The 12774-nt window shown below is 38.5% G+C and overlaps 1 long non-coding RNA gene across 1 annotated transcript in view; it reads left to right on the forward strand.

Annotated features, from left to right (window-relative positions):
- Positions 1 to 9553: 9553 nt before the first annotated feature.
- LOC133059155 (uncharacterized) overlaps positions 9554 to 12774 on the forward strand; it is a 32233-nt gene continuing 29012 nt past the window's right edge. Inside the window, exon 1 of the long non-coding RNA XR_009693487.1 lies at positions 9554 to 9633. This is a non-coding gene — a long non-coding RNA (uncharacterized LOC133059155). The remainder of the gene's footprint in view (positions 9634 to 12774) is intronic.

Consider the following 12774-nt stretch of genomic DNA (forward strand, 5'->3'; position numbering starts at 1 on the left):
TCTGTCTCTTGAGCTGTCAGGCTCCCATCTTCCAAGATCATTATTTCATTAAAAGACATTCTAGGGGAAAATACTGTGAGTTTTTCTTTCTATCGCACTGCCTGGCTTCAATGGCTTTGAGCCTTCAGCAAAATGCTGAAACTCTCTGTTAAGAAAGAGGATCATTCAGGACTGTTTTACAAAATGAGAGTTTTTGTTCTTGACACTAAAAAATCTTTGACTTAGTTGTGCAATGCTCCAGGAAATGCGGTTTTATACTTTAAAGCAATACAATGGCCTTGCATCTTGGAGAAGTTGGAGGTAGTCAGGAATTAAAAAGAGAGCGAGAGATTGGAAGGAAAGGGATTCCATAAAGAGGGAAAGAAGGCAAAAACATGCAAGGGTGAAGAGCTTCTGAAGAATGACCAGGAGCTGACAAGGAATCATGTTTTTATTACTCCAGCACAGATAAAACCAAGAAAAATTATAACTATTTTTGCTGAATCGGACACATACATAACATTTCTATCTGGACCACTAGAAGATATATCTTTTAGAAAATATATCTTTTAAAGGAAAATCAAAATACATACTCTAAAATAATAAGTAGTTTCTGCAGTTGAAATATAAAGTGAATGAAAGAGAGATCCACAATCTAGGCTCTTCATCATAAAGGCCTTTCATTTCCAATGGAAAGGCAAAGCACATTTTTTTCTCCTGTTTCACCCTCTCACATAATCCTGTAGGATAAAAAAACTGAAATTAATGAGTTCTTAATGACCTAGTTACCTCTTAATTACTGAGACAACATGTGTTAATAATCATAAGTCTCTCAATGAAAGTTTCAAACGTGCATTTTATTCACCCTAACAAACATGGTAACGACATTAAAAAAAAATGACAACACTATAATACAGCACAACAACCCCATTTTGCTTATATTAGGAGGCTTCAAGAAAAAAAAAAGGTCTTGTTACCTTTGTGGAAATTTAGAAAATCCGAGACAAAAGCTGTAGATTCTTCCCATAGGCTGTCTGACATAGCCGTGTGCTATGCAGGACTGAGAAAAACATAATATGCACTTTAAAAATAGCAGCACTTTTAATCCCACTCTGGTTCTTCAGTAACTAACAGTGACCCCTAGAATGATTGTTTTTGACATTGCAAAAGATAGCGTACACCTTTTGGTGTTTTGTAACTTCTTATTCTTTGCTGCAGGGCATTTGAAATTGGATATGGGGGAAATTGTGATGTTCTTTCCATTATTGTAAAAATGAATTCTTGAAAAGCTTGAGGGGCTCTGCTGGCAGTTGCTAATGAGGCTTTATTAACCTAGGACACACCCTATGGAATAATAGGGTAGTAAAATAGATGTCCTCCTGGGACTCACTCATTATATTAATAGTGCAGCAGGGAAGTATGCAAGGCTCTAGGGAATGAAAATGACCAGGTGAATGGGGTGTGCTGGTTTTCCTTCTAGATCAGCAACTCACCTCTGGCTTTAGTCAGATGGGGCCCCAAGTGTACATCACAGTTATTGAATCAGTCCTCAGAGCCTGTTTGCTGCTGGTACTGGCAACTTGCTTAATCATCTCATTAGCTACTTTTAACTCTGTATCTACATGTTCATGGACTTTTCATTTGGAAAAAAAAATAATTTCTACCTTTAGGAATTCAAGATTTGAAAAAAAGGGACAAATAAATATCCATTATGATAGGTTTTGCCAGTTTTTGTGATTTTCAATTTGAGACATAGTTTTGTTTCCTGTCTTTGGAAAGTTTAATAAGATTAGAGAAAGTCCAGGCAAAGCGAAATGAACATTAAAAGGTGCCTGAGCACCGGTGTGGAGAAAGACTAGAGTCAGCCCAGAAGCAGGCAGAGAAACGCAAGCATAGGAAACGGAGGGGAATGAGCAAAGAGGCAGAGTCATCAGGAGCCAGTACAGTGTGCGCATGCGTATTCCCTCTGGCTCGCCTATGAGCGCTCACACAAAACATTCGTCGTGGCTGGAGGTTTTCTAGGAAAAGAGAAAACCCCTCCCTCAAATCAGCTAAATTGAAAACTACAGATTTGCAAACAGCTGCCATTCTGGTTCTGGTATTGGTTCCTGCCAAACTGAATTGTCTATATTGCCCCATATTGTTGGTGTTTGGGTCTCTCTTGTCCTTTGATGACTTGAGACTTAACTATAGCCATGGTCTGCTCCGAAGAGGCATTAACTCACAATTGCTCATTAACTCACAATTGCTTGCTGGTAAACAAACAGACATTGGAGGAGTGTGTACCAATTTGCCGTCACTGCCCGCTAAAGAATTTGAATTGGTGACCAATTTGGATGCAGGAATTTTTCTGTGTGTTTAAATATCATTTATCCTGAGAAGTGCCCATTACTGAAATGAACAGGAGCCCCCGTTGGGACTTAATTAGAGAAGGCGGAACTGGGGAAGTGACAGTTTCCATGCTGTTTTGGAGCTTTGCTCCAGCCCTTGTTTCTATCTCCTGTAGTGGTACAATTAATATCTTGTATCTCGTTTTAATAGAGGCAGTAACTCTAGTAAGACACATTATTGCTTCTTGGCCCAAAGAGAAATGTTCATATATTTCTCTCCTTGCTGTTATCTGTCAAGCCGACTGGCTTCGTCTGTACCCTGAGACATTACACATTCAGGAAAGCAGTTGTTTCCATATGTCTTGGGGGGAAAGCTATCATTTTTCAGAAAGGCATGAGGTGCATGGAACATTTTTTTACTTGCTTTCCTTCTGCATGTATCAGGTGGTAGCCATTATAGCATTCCCAGTACATACCACTGATGTGAGAACTGGAACTTCTATAACCTACACTTTGTATTTATTTCACTGGGAGACAGGGTTATAAAGCTGCTTCCTGACATGCAGCAACAGCTGCTAAGCATCTGTCCACTGTCTTATGAAAGAATTTAATAGGAGCAAGAAAAAATTGGTTGAAGACTGCTACTAGGAAACTAAGAAATCATCTGAAAAGTAAATTCATGACCAAATTCTCAGTATCCTATCTTTAATTTATTTATCAACAGTAAAAAATGAAGGTTATTACTTTTATTTTTAACCAGTTTTGTATTGCCCTGTTTTCCCACATCCACTGTTCATAAGTTAGTATGCTACTAACTTATTAAGCCCAGTTGGTCCACAACAATCATGGTGCTAGATGATAAAGAATTTATTTCTTTTTTTTCTATGTTAACCACAGACTATTTACCATATGACTGTTTCCTGTATCCCTTTTCCTTTAAGAATTAATAGGTAATTTTTTAGAACCACTTTAGGTTTACAGAAAAATTGAGCTGACAACACAGAATTCCCATATACCTTCTCAATTACCACACTGACACAGTTTTCTGTATTATTAATATAGAATGTGGTACACTTATTACAACTGATTGAGCCAAAACAGATGCATTATTATTAACTAAAGTTTATAATAAACAGCAGTTACCCAGTGTTGTACATTCTGTGGTTTCTACAAATGTATAGTGGTATATATCCACCATTACAGTATTAGAAAGAAGAAATTCACCACCTTGGAAATATTCTATGCTTCACCTAGTCATTCTTTTCCCCCTTCTGAAAAAACTTGGCAACCACTGTTCTTTTGACTGTTTCCATAGACTTGCCTTTTCTAGATGTCATATAGTTGGAATCATATAAGACATAACCTTTTAAGATTGACTTCTTTCACTTAGCAACATGCACTTGTTATATCCATTTCTTTCTGTGGCATATATTGATAGCATATATTTTTTTTATCACTGAATAATATTCCATTTTATGGATGTATTAATACCCCAGTTTGTTTCTCCATTTGCTGATTGAAGGCTTCCATTTTTGGCAATTATGAGTAAGCCTACTATAAACATTTGTGTGCAGGTTTTTGTGTGGACATGTTTTCAAGTCATTTGGGTAAATAGTAAGTAACATGATTGTTGGATTGTATGGTTAATATAATATTTTGTTTCATTAAAAAATTGCCATTATCATCCACAGTGGCTGTGGCATTTTACATTCCCACCAGCAGTAGATGGGAATCCTTTTTCTCCGCATATTTGCCTACATTTGCTACTGTCAGTGTTTTGAATTTTGACTGTTATCATAGGTATGTAGTGGTATCGTTGTTTTATTTAGAAATACACTGATGACATATGCTGTTGAGCATCTCTTTTTATGCTTATTTTCCATCTGTTTATCTTCTTTGGTGAGGTGTTTGGTCATGTCTTCTACCCATTTTTAATTGGTTTGTTCATTTTCTTATTACTGAGTTTTTCTTCTTTTGCTGCACAGCGTGGCTTGGAGGATCTTAGTTCCCTGACCAGGGACTGAACCTGAGCCATGGCTGTGAAAGCACCAAACACTGAGTCCTTATCCCTGGACCATCAGGGAGTTCCTTTATTATCGAGTTTTTAAGGGTTCGTTGTATATGGTGAATACCAGTCCTTTATCAGTTATTTTTCTTCCAGTCTGTGGCTTGTCTTCTGACTCTCATAGTGATATTATTTTTTTCACTTAATATATGCAGCACTAATATATGCAGATACTCTAAGAATATCATGGACATAAGGATTTATGCTTACAACTTTGATTTTAATTTTTATATTCTAAGGGCATATGAGTTTTAATTTTTTGTAGGTAGTATGGACAAAAACATTAAAGAAGAGTAGTGGTTCTAAACTCTAAATGTGCGAACACTGATTCAATGATATTGGAAACTTTCTTTAATCTTGTTGGAGTTATGTGGCGGATGAATTCACAGAGAATTCAGGTGTAAGACTGAGGGTTAAAGAAGATTATTTTAAGGTCTTCTTAAGGGTTATTTTAACACTAATGTTCAGTGATAATCTAGGACTTATTTACTTATTCAATAACTCAACAGATATTTATTAATTATATATTAAGTACCAGGAACTGGGTGCTAAATTTACAGAAATGAATAAATAATAAATGGTCTTTGCTCACATGAGGCTTATACTCTATTTCTGGGAGAAGAATGCAGATGGGTAGGGGTGGAATAGACACCACAATTGGTAATTTAGTCATAATTTTCCTAAGAGTCTTGAAGAAGTACAGAATGCTATGAAGTTATACAGTAAATAGAATGACTTATGAGGTGACTTGTGAAAGATGAACAAGTAGCTGGGAAAAACAGTCATTCTGAAAGATGAAATAGTATGGTTGAAGGCCCTGAATGAGAAGGAACATTAACTTTTTGAGAAATAGAAGAAAGATTAGTATGGCTGGAACAAAGAGTAAAACAAAGGAAGAGGCACAAGAGAAGGCTGTTGAAATTATTGAAGGGATGTCACTGTGTGTGTATGTACATGAGTGTGTATAGTCAGTGGCAGGATCACTGAAAATAAGTCCTGTTTGAAAAAATATCAGAGTACGTTGTCGAGAATGGATTTGAGTTTAGTGGGACAAAGTGGATGTAGGGTTGAATAGTCAGAAAGCTATTGCTATAGTCTAGGCAAGAGATGATAGTATCTTTAGGTTGTATGTGGGTCTAGAGACTTTTTTAAGAGATATTTTGGATTTTAAGTAAATGTCCATTATTGATTAATTCTATTTTCCTGGGAGTAGTTAAGAAGAAGATATTAAAGATACTTGGATCATACAACTTGGTGAATGATGATACTATGTATTGAATTAGGGAATCATGAAGGAAGATAAAATCTGACAAGAGAGAGAATGAATTTTGAATATGTTAATGTGGAAGTATCTGTGACTAACCAGTTGAAGATGTCAAGTAGACAACTCCATATACAGGTCAAATGTTAAGAGGAAATTCTGAACTGGATATATATATATATATATATAGAGAGAGAATCATTGTCCTAAATATATAATTAATATAGGAGATTAAATCGCTGTTCACAAAACATCTACTTCCTCCCCTACCCCCCACCATGAAAATAATTTACTTCCCCATTCCCAGACTTAGGGCTTACCATGTGACTTGTTTTGGCCAATAACATGTTAGCAAATGTGACATAGTCAACTTGTGCTTATGCAATTGGGCTTTCCCTATTGTGTGATAGCCTTTCACCAGCCTTGGTGAGCTGCTGGTACAAGGAGTAGGAAAGAAGTGAGCCGACCTGGACCTAACTTGTCTCTTGAAGACAAACCAAGTCAAATCCAGTCCAGATTAACAAGAATCCAACTCATAGATTCACTGGCAAGATGTATGCCACTGATATTTTATTGTTATATATTATGCAGCAATAGTTTTCTAGGACAATGAGCTCACTTTAAGGAGAAAATAAAAGGCAAGATAGGAAAAGAGACTAGTGACAAATCTTGGAGAATGTCAACACTTAAAGTCTGGGGAGATGAGAAGTAGCTAGAGGAGAAAAGGAAGGATCAAGAGTTTGGAAGTTCATGATAATCAAAGAAGTAAGTAAGTGCTTGCACCCTACAGGCCTGCAAGCCCTGTACTTGCTCATCCTCAAGACTGAAGAAAGAGCTGTGAGTCAGGGACAGAGACATCAGTTTAATGGATATTGGGGATCTTACACATCTGAAGCAAGGTCTTGGAGTGACACCCTACCGTATGTGGCAGAGGGCAAACAGGACATGGAGTCATTCTTTGCTACGAAGAGGGTGAGGAAATAGTCAGGTTGGTTCATTGATTGTGAGGAAAACCAGCAGAGGGGCCTGTCCCTTTGATAAACTGTTATAGTAGAGATAGTTCTTACAGAAAGTGAAAAAGGAGAGGGAAAAAGCTAGCTTAAAACTCAACATTCAAAAAATGAAGTTCATGGCATCTGGTTCCATTACTTCATGGCAAATAGATGGAGAAACAATGGAAACAGTGACAGACTTTATTTTCTTGGGCTCCAAAATCACTGCAGATGGTGACTGCAGCTATGAAATTAAAAGACGCTTGCTCCTTGGAAGAAAAGCTATGACCAACCTAGACAGCATATTAAAAAGCAGAGACATGACTTTGCTGACAAAGGTCCATCTAGTCAAAGCTATGGTTTTTCCAGTAGTCATGTGTGGGTTTGGGAGTTGGACCATAAAGAAAGCTGAGTGCTGAAGAATTGATGCTTTTGAATTTTGGTGTTGGAGAAGACTCTTGAGAGTCTCTTGGACTTAAAGGAGATCCAACCAGTCCATCCTAAAGGAACTCAGTCCTGAATATTCATTGGAAGGATTGATGCTGAAGCTGAAGCTCCAATGCTTTGGCCACCTGATGTGAAGAACTGACTCATTGGAAAAGGCCCTGATGCTGGGAAAGATTGAGGGCAGGAGGAGAAGGGGACAACAGAGGATGAGATGGTTGGATGGCATCACTGACTCAATGGACATGAATTTGGTGATGGACAGGGAAGCCTGGTGTGCTGCATTCCATGGGATCGCAAAGAGTTGGACACGACTGAGCGACTGAACTGAACTGAACTGAGAACAATCACTAGTCTGGGCAGGGCTCTGTGATTAAGAGAAAGTCACTTATGTGAGTAAGATGTAGATGAAGCAGGTACTGGTCAAGTGGGGATGTACAGAGAGCAAGAGAACAGACATCTCGGGTTGCCTGAACATACAGCAGGGATTATTCAATGGGGAAAAAATTCTACTGTAAATTCAGAAAAGATGCTTTAGCCACATTGAAATTATTGGTAATATCAGCAAGAGCCTTTGCAGTGGTGAGAATGGAAACTATATGAGTGTAAGCTGGAAAGTCTTACTTAAGAGGAAGATATAGAAGCAGCTAGCATAGTGCAAGTTACACATGTTACCTGGCTTACTGAAATGTTCCAGTGGGAAAAGAGAAAAAAAACATGAGCACAGGAAAGAAAAAGCAGAATCATGAGCAGAAAGTTTCTGAGAATTTTATGGGGGATGGAATAGGACCACAGGCTGAAAGATTGGTGGTATATAGCTGGAGGAACTCTCCCTTGTTATAACAGGTGGAAAAGAGGTTTAGTAACCAAAAGTTGAGGAAATTCCAGTCAGTAACTTCTATTTTTCTTTTTCCCTTAAAAGTTGCTGTATAAACTTGATGTCATCTTCTGAAAGCAAGTAAGGAAGCACTGAATTCAGAAGCTTCAGGAGTGGATAGACAGTGGCCTTCCATTTTACATTGTACAAGAGGGTTAACCCTGTTTGCAATGAATGAGAAAAATCCATGTGTAGTTGAGAGTTTTTACTTAAAATTCTGAATGTTTTTGTTTGGTTTGTTTGTTTGTGTGTTTATTAATGAAATGTGTGGTAAGCACACATTCACAGGAGTAAAAATATCTGCATTAAATCTGAGTGAGATGCTTTTTTTCACTTCTCCATCTTCTGTTATCAGTTACTTTGCATTGCAAATAAGCACATACTCAACCTTGAGTTGAAAACTTGGCTTTTCTTCCTATTTCCTTATGGGGGTACTCATTCCAAATTTCATGGAATCGACATATGAAGCTTATGTGGACTCACAGAGGAAGCATTAAAGGTGATCGAAAAGGAAGAGAGAAATTTCAACATTAATACTGTGGATCACCTTTGCCGCACTGAGTTTTAACCTTGAAATGATTCCAGGATTTTCTTTTCCTGGGCTTCATGGCCATTTGCCTCCAGATAGGCACACTTCTTTCTCCAAATATCCTTTTAAATTTGACACCCGGGCCATATGTTATGCTGTTTCACTCTGATTTTCAAGCAGAACTCTCCCCAATCTACATTTAATTATGTGGAGCATTTGGCTTGCTAAAGGCTTTCAACTCTACCAGAACCCCCTGGAATTCATTATGTCTCCTGGATCAGAGGAAGCAAGGATGTTAACTAGTCCTGCGATATACCGGGTAGTTACTCATAATCTGTCAAAATGTGTTCAGAACCACGGTTCGGAGGTAATTTATGCCATGCTGACTCTAATGATTGTGGAAGAACCTTACCACAGGAGGAAATATACCCTGATCAGGCAAATTATTGACAACTCTCTTCTGTGAAAAGGTGTCGGTCAAGGCACCTCAGCCTGACTGATTGACTAAGAGGGAGGTCATACAGGATTTGAATGGGAAAATTCTTTCGGGCTGCAGCGTCAGTCTGGGACCCAGTGTGCACAGATTACCTGGCTTCCTCCACTGCAGGACGCCACCTGTAGCTTCGATGCCATAGTGGATGATCCGCTGTTCTTCCGAGAGCCACTCTTGAGGTATGAGACACTCATTTCCCTGCGGCTAAAGAATGGTGAAGGTGTCAGTTCACAGCTAGCTCCTGCCCTGGGAGTTGGCCTCAGCCAAAGGAAATGGTTTTGCCTAGTACTGCAGCCTCCTTCAAGAGCAGGCCACATTCAGTGGTCAACATAGGAGTATAATTCTGGGACCCATTGCCTCGATTAGAAACATCTCAGTAGGACGGTGCGGCTTCAGAGCCTCTTATGAGAGCACCTGAGTCCTCTGTGGCAATTACATCCTCTCTCTGGGTAGGAGGGTTCCCTCCTCCTGTTTCACATGTTTCTGAAAGCACAGCCCAAGAAACCCTCTGAATGCAAATCTGCATCTCAATATTTGTTTCTCCAGAAACCAACTAGAGACACAGACTGCCAGGTGTGGTCCTAGGAAACAGACTCTTTTAAACGAGATTTTGGAGCTGGGTTGTCTGCCAGCCTGCTGACAACAGGGACTCTCTTATTCCAGGTAAATAGAATATTGATCACTCCCAGAAAGTACTGATATTTTATACAAACTGTCACTAGTGCTGAACTGATGAACTCAGATGAGAGACCAGAGAAAGTGATGCATGGGTGTGTAAAAAAGATCCCAGGCACTTGACAGGTTCCAGGGAGCCCGTGCTTACAAGGTTAGATGGCTGTTTTGGGGGGTTGAATGCATTGAAGAAATAAGGATGAAGAAGATGAATCAACTTAAAGCAAAGAGTGATAGCTAGAGGAGCTCATTAGTGGTATACAAAAAGAGTCTAATATTCTGGAGAAAGAGGCAGGAAAATCTGAAGATCAGATCCAGGACACAATTATAAGGGTAACAGTGTCCTAGAGAAAGTTAATCCCAAGAGGTTTGCTCTGCTAAGTGGGAGCTCTGACCGGGCAGAGGCATCAGCTGAGAGTTGGGATGGGAAGGGGCCTCATTCTTCTCTTCTCACTCCCTTGTGGTGGTTATTCCTGACTGCACAGCCCAATAGGCCTATTATGCCATTTCCAAGTCTATTATTTCTTGCGGAAACCAACTTAAAATAAATGTTGGCTCTACATTGGCCACTGATGATTTATTTTTTTGAATTTCTTTTTTAATCTTACACTGTGATTTTCCTGCAACAGGAGTTCACTCTGGGTGGGTAAAGGCACCGTTATGTTTTCAAGGCCTTTTTCCAGGAAATAGTTCTAATATTAATTTCTATTTTTTGGTTGTGTATTAGTGCATAACCCTCAAAGAATGAATTCCTAGGTCTGGTTCTTGTTACTTGGTTCCTTCTTGCTGAAAATCTGTGTATAAAATTTGGAAGCTGTCACCAGGCGTACTGGTGTTAAGGGTGGAATGATTGCAAGGTGCTTGAGCAAAGTAGGGACTTAATCCAGAAGTAAATAAATGAGGTCAGGGAGATTAAAAACAAACAAACAAAAATCAACAAAACCCAAACCAGGAAAATCACGGAAAATAATATCAACCTCCTTCTACACACCAAAGGCCCTTTTTAAAACAATATGCAAATGATGCAAATAAAGATATCTGAACACTTCTTTGAGTTGTTTGTTGCACTGGAGAAATACTGGTTAGCTCACTGCTAACAAAGAGTGAGATATAAAATAATATACTAACAAGGCACAAGATAAATACCATTTCCCTTGTTACCAATACCATGTGAGTTAATCTAATTGTGATTTTTCACATCTAAATGTCTCTAAGCTTTCATAGCTAGGACAATTCATGTAAGTCAATTTAGTAGCTCTGTGATTTTAAACTTTGACCTTTTTAAATGTCTTCAAGATTTTGCCTTGAAATTGATAAAACACTCAAAGTTTATTAAATACATTGAGATTGGGTCTTTTCTACTTTATACTATCTTTCCTAGGACGTTCAATATTCAGCATCTCTTTTTCCTTTCCTAATGATCAGAAAAGGAAAACCATGTATTCTGCAGACAGCCTTACATTTTTTCCTTCCCTCTTTGTCCTATCTGGTTGTTGCCCCTCTGATGACTTCATTGTTCCGTCTCCATACTGCTGTCTGAGTGCCTAAATTGAGTTGAACTGAGTGCCAGCTTAATGTAGTGGTGAAAACTCCTTTTCTTTTTTATTTCTTATGTCCCTCACTACTCTGTCCTTTCATAAAAAGCTGGTTCATATTCTTTCCATTACATGTGTGAAGTTTTTTTTTTTTTTAACATCTAGTTCTCCTCTTAAACAGGCTAAACCTTTCTCTTTTTATATTTTTGATATGTTTCTATACATGGATTTATAGATTCAGATTTTCAGGTTTGTTGTTTCGACTTGTAGGAGAAAACCAAGTGTACAGAGTGAAGTCATGACAGATGAAACAGGGTCAGGCTACAATGAGTGTTTGTAAAGTGAAGAACCTTTCAGTGAGTTGACCTCTGGATCATGGACATAAGGCCACCTATTCATTGTTCCATGTTTTAGTAATGGCAGCTTGCTTTATTTGTAAAAGCAGGCTATTGATTGGATGTGAATAGCTTCTGTTCTATACTCGTATGCTTCTCTACTCATAAACTCAATACTTAGAATTAAAAAAAAAAATGCACAGTGTCTGTGACCATCTACAAATTCTGTAATTTATTCTAACTGAGATTGACCTTACTTTGTATAAATCATCCATTTCTCTACCTCCATCATCCTTTCTTTTTGGGGTGGTGTTAATTAAGAACCATTGATTTTCACCTAATGTCAACCCTCCCATTCTTCCAATTATCCTACAAATCCCAGTCCTTCCTATTTAGCAAGAGCATTCATTATAAATGCTATTTCTTTCTATTCATCTTTCTTTCTTTTGCCACATCTTTCTTCTTTTTTCAGAAAAGTCTGTCCTTGACCCACTAGCTTCCTTCCCTTTCTCCACATATCTCAGTGGCCTCTTTTGGCTGAATGCTTTAGTGACAATGACTACATTGACAATTCTGAAACCTCTCTGTCCACCTTTAACCTCTGTCCCAATATATATCTTTTCTGTCAATCAGAGTTTGCCTCCAGGCATTCAGATGCATACTCAATCTATTTAAGAATGAAAGAATCTTTCATTTTGTCCCTCTTCCATTCCATCATTTAGAATCACCTTAGGCATCACTCTTCTAAAGCCTGAATATGCATTTTGATGCATGTCAAGATCAAGATGTATCTTTAAAGACAGACGGTTTCATGGTCAGAGGCCTTTCGCTGTGAGGCATTGCAGCTCACAGATGTCAAATTGTGGGAAGAAGCCTGGATACAGGACAAGGCCTGGGAGGTGACATGGGAATGAAGTTTGCTTCTTGCTGCAAGTCCAGAGTCTCCATTAATCAGCTTCCTCAGAGGTGACTAAACTTTGGAGCACAAATTCAGACCAAACAAGAACACACACACAAACACTGATCTGGAAACCAGGATGTCAGAGTATAAATTTGAAGTGGAAGATAGTTTGCACAAGATAAGCCGAATCAGTTAATTTCCTCCGGTCAGGAAGAAACTGCTGCTTAAATGAGTTCAGTAGGAAAAACATAAGAACAAAACAAACAAAAATAAAACCAGAGCTTGAAGCTTGCTTGATTGAATGAGAACTTGAAGAGTATCACTAAGCACGCAGGTCCTCCTGGGAAGAACTCAGACTCTG

This window comes from Dama dama, chromosome 7 (genome assembly GCF_033118175.1).
Source record: "Dama dama isolate Ldn47 chromosome 7, ASM3311817v1, whole genome shotgun sequence".
In the NCBI taxonomy this organism is placed as follows: domain Eukaryota; kingdom Metazoa; phylum Chordata; class Mammalia; order Artiodactyla; family Cervidae; genus Dama; species Dama dama.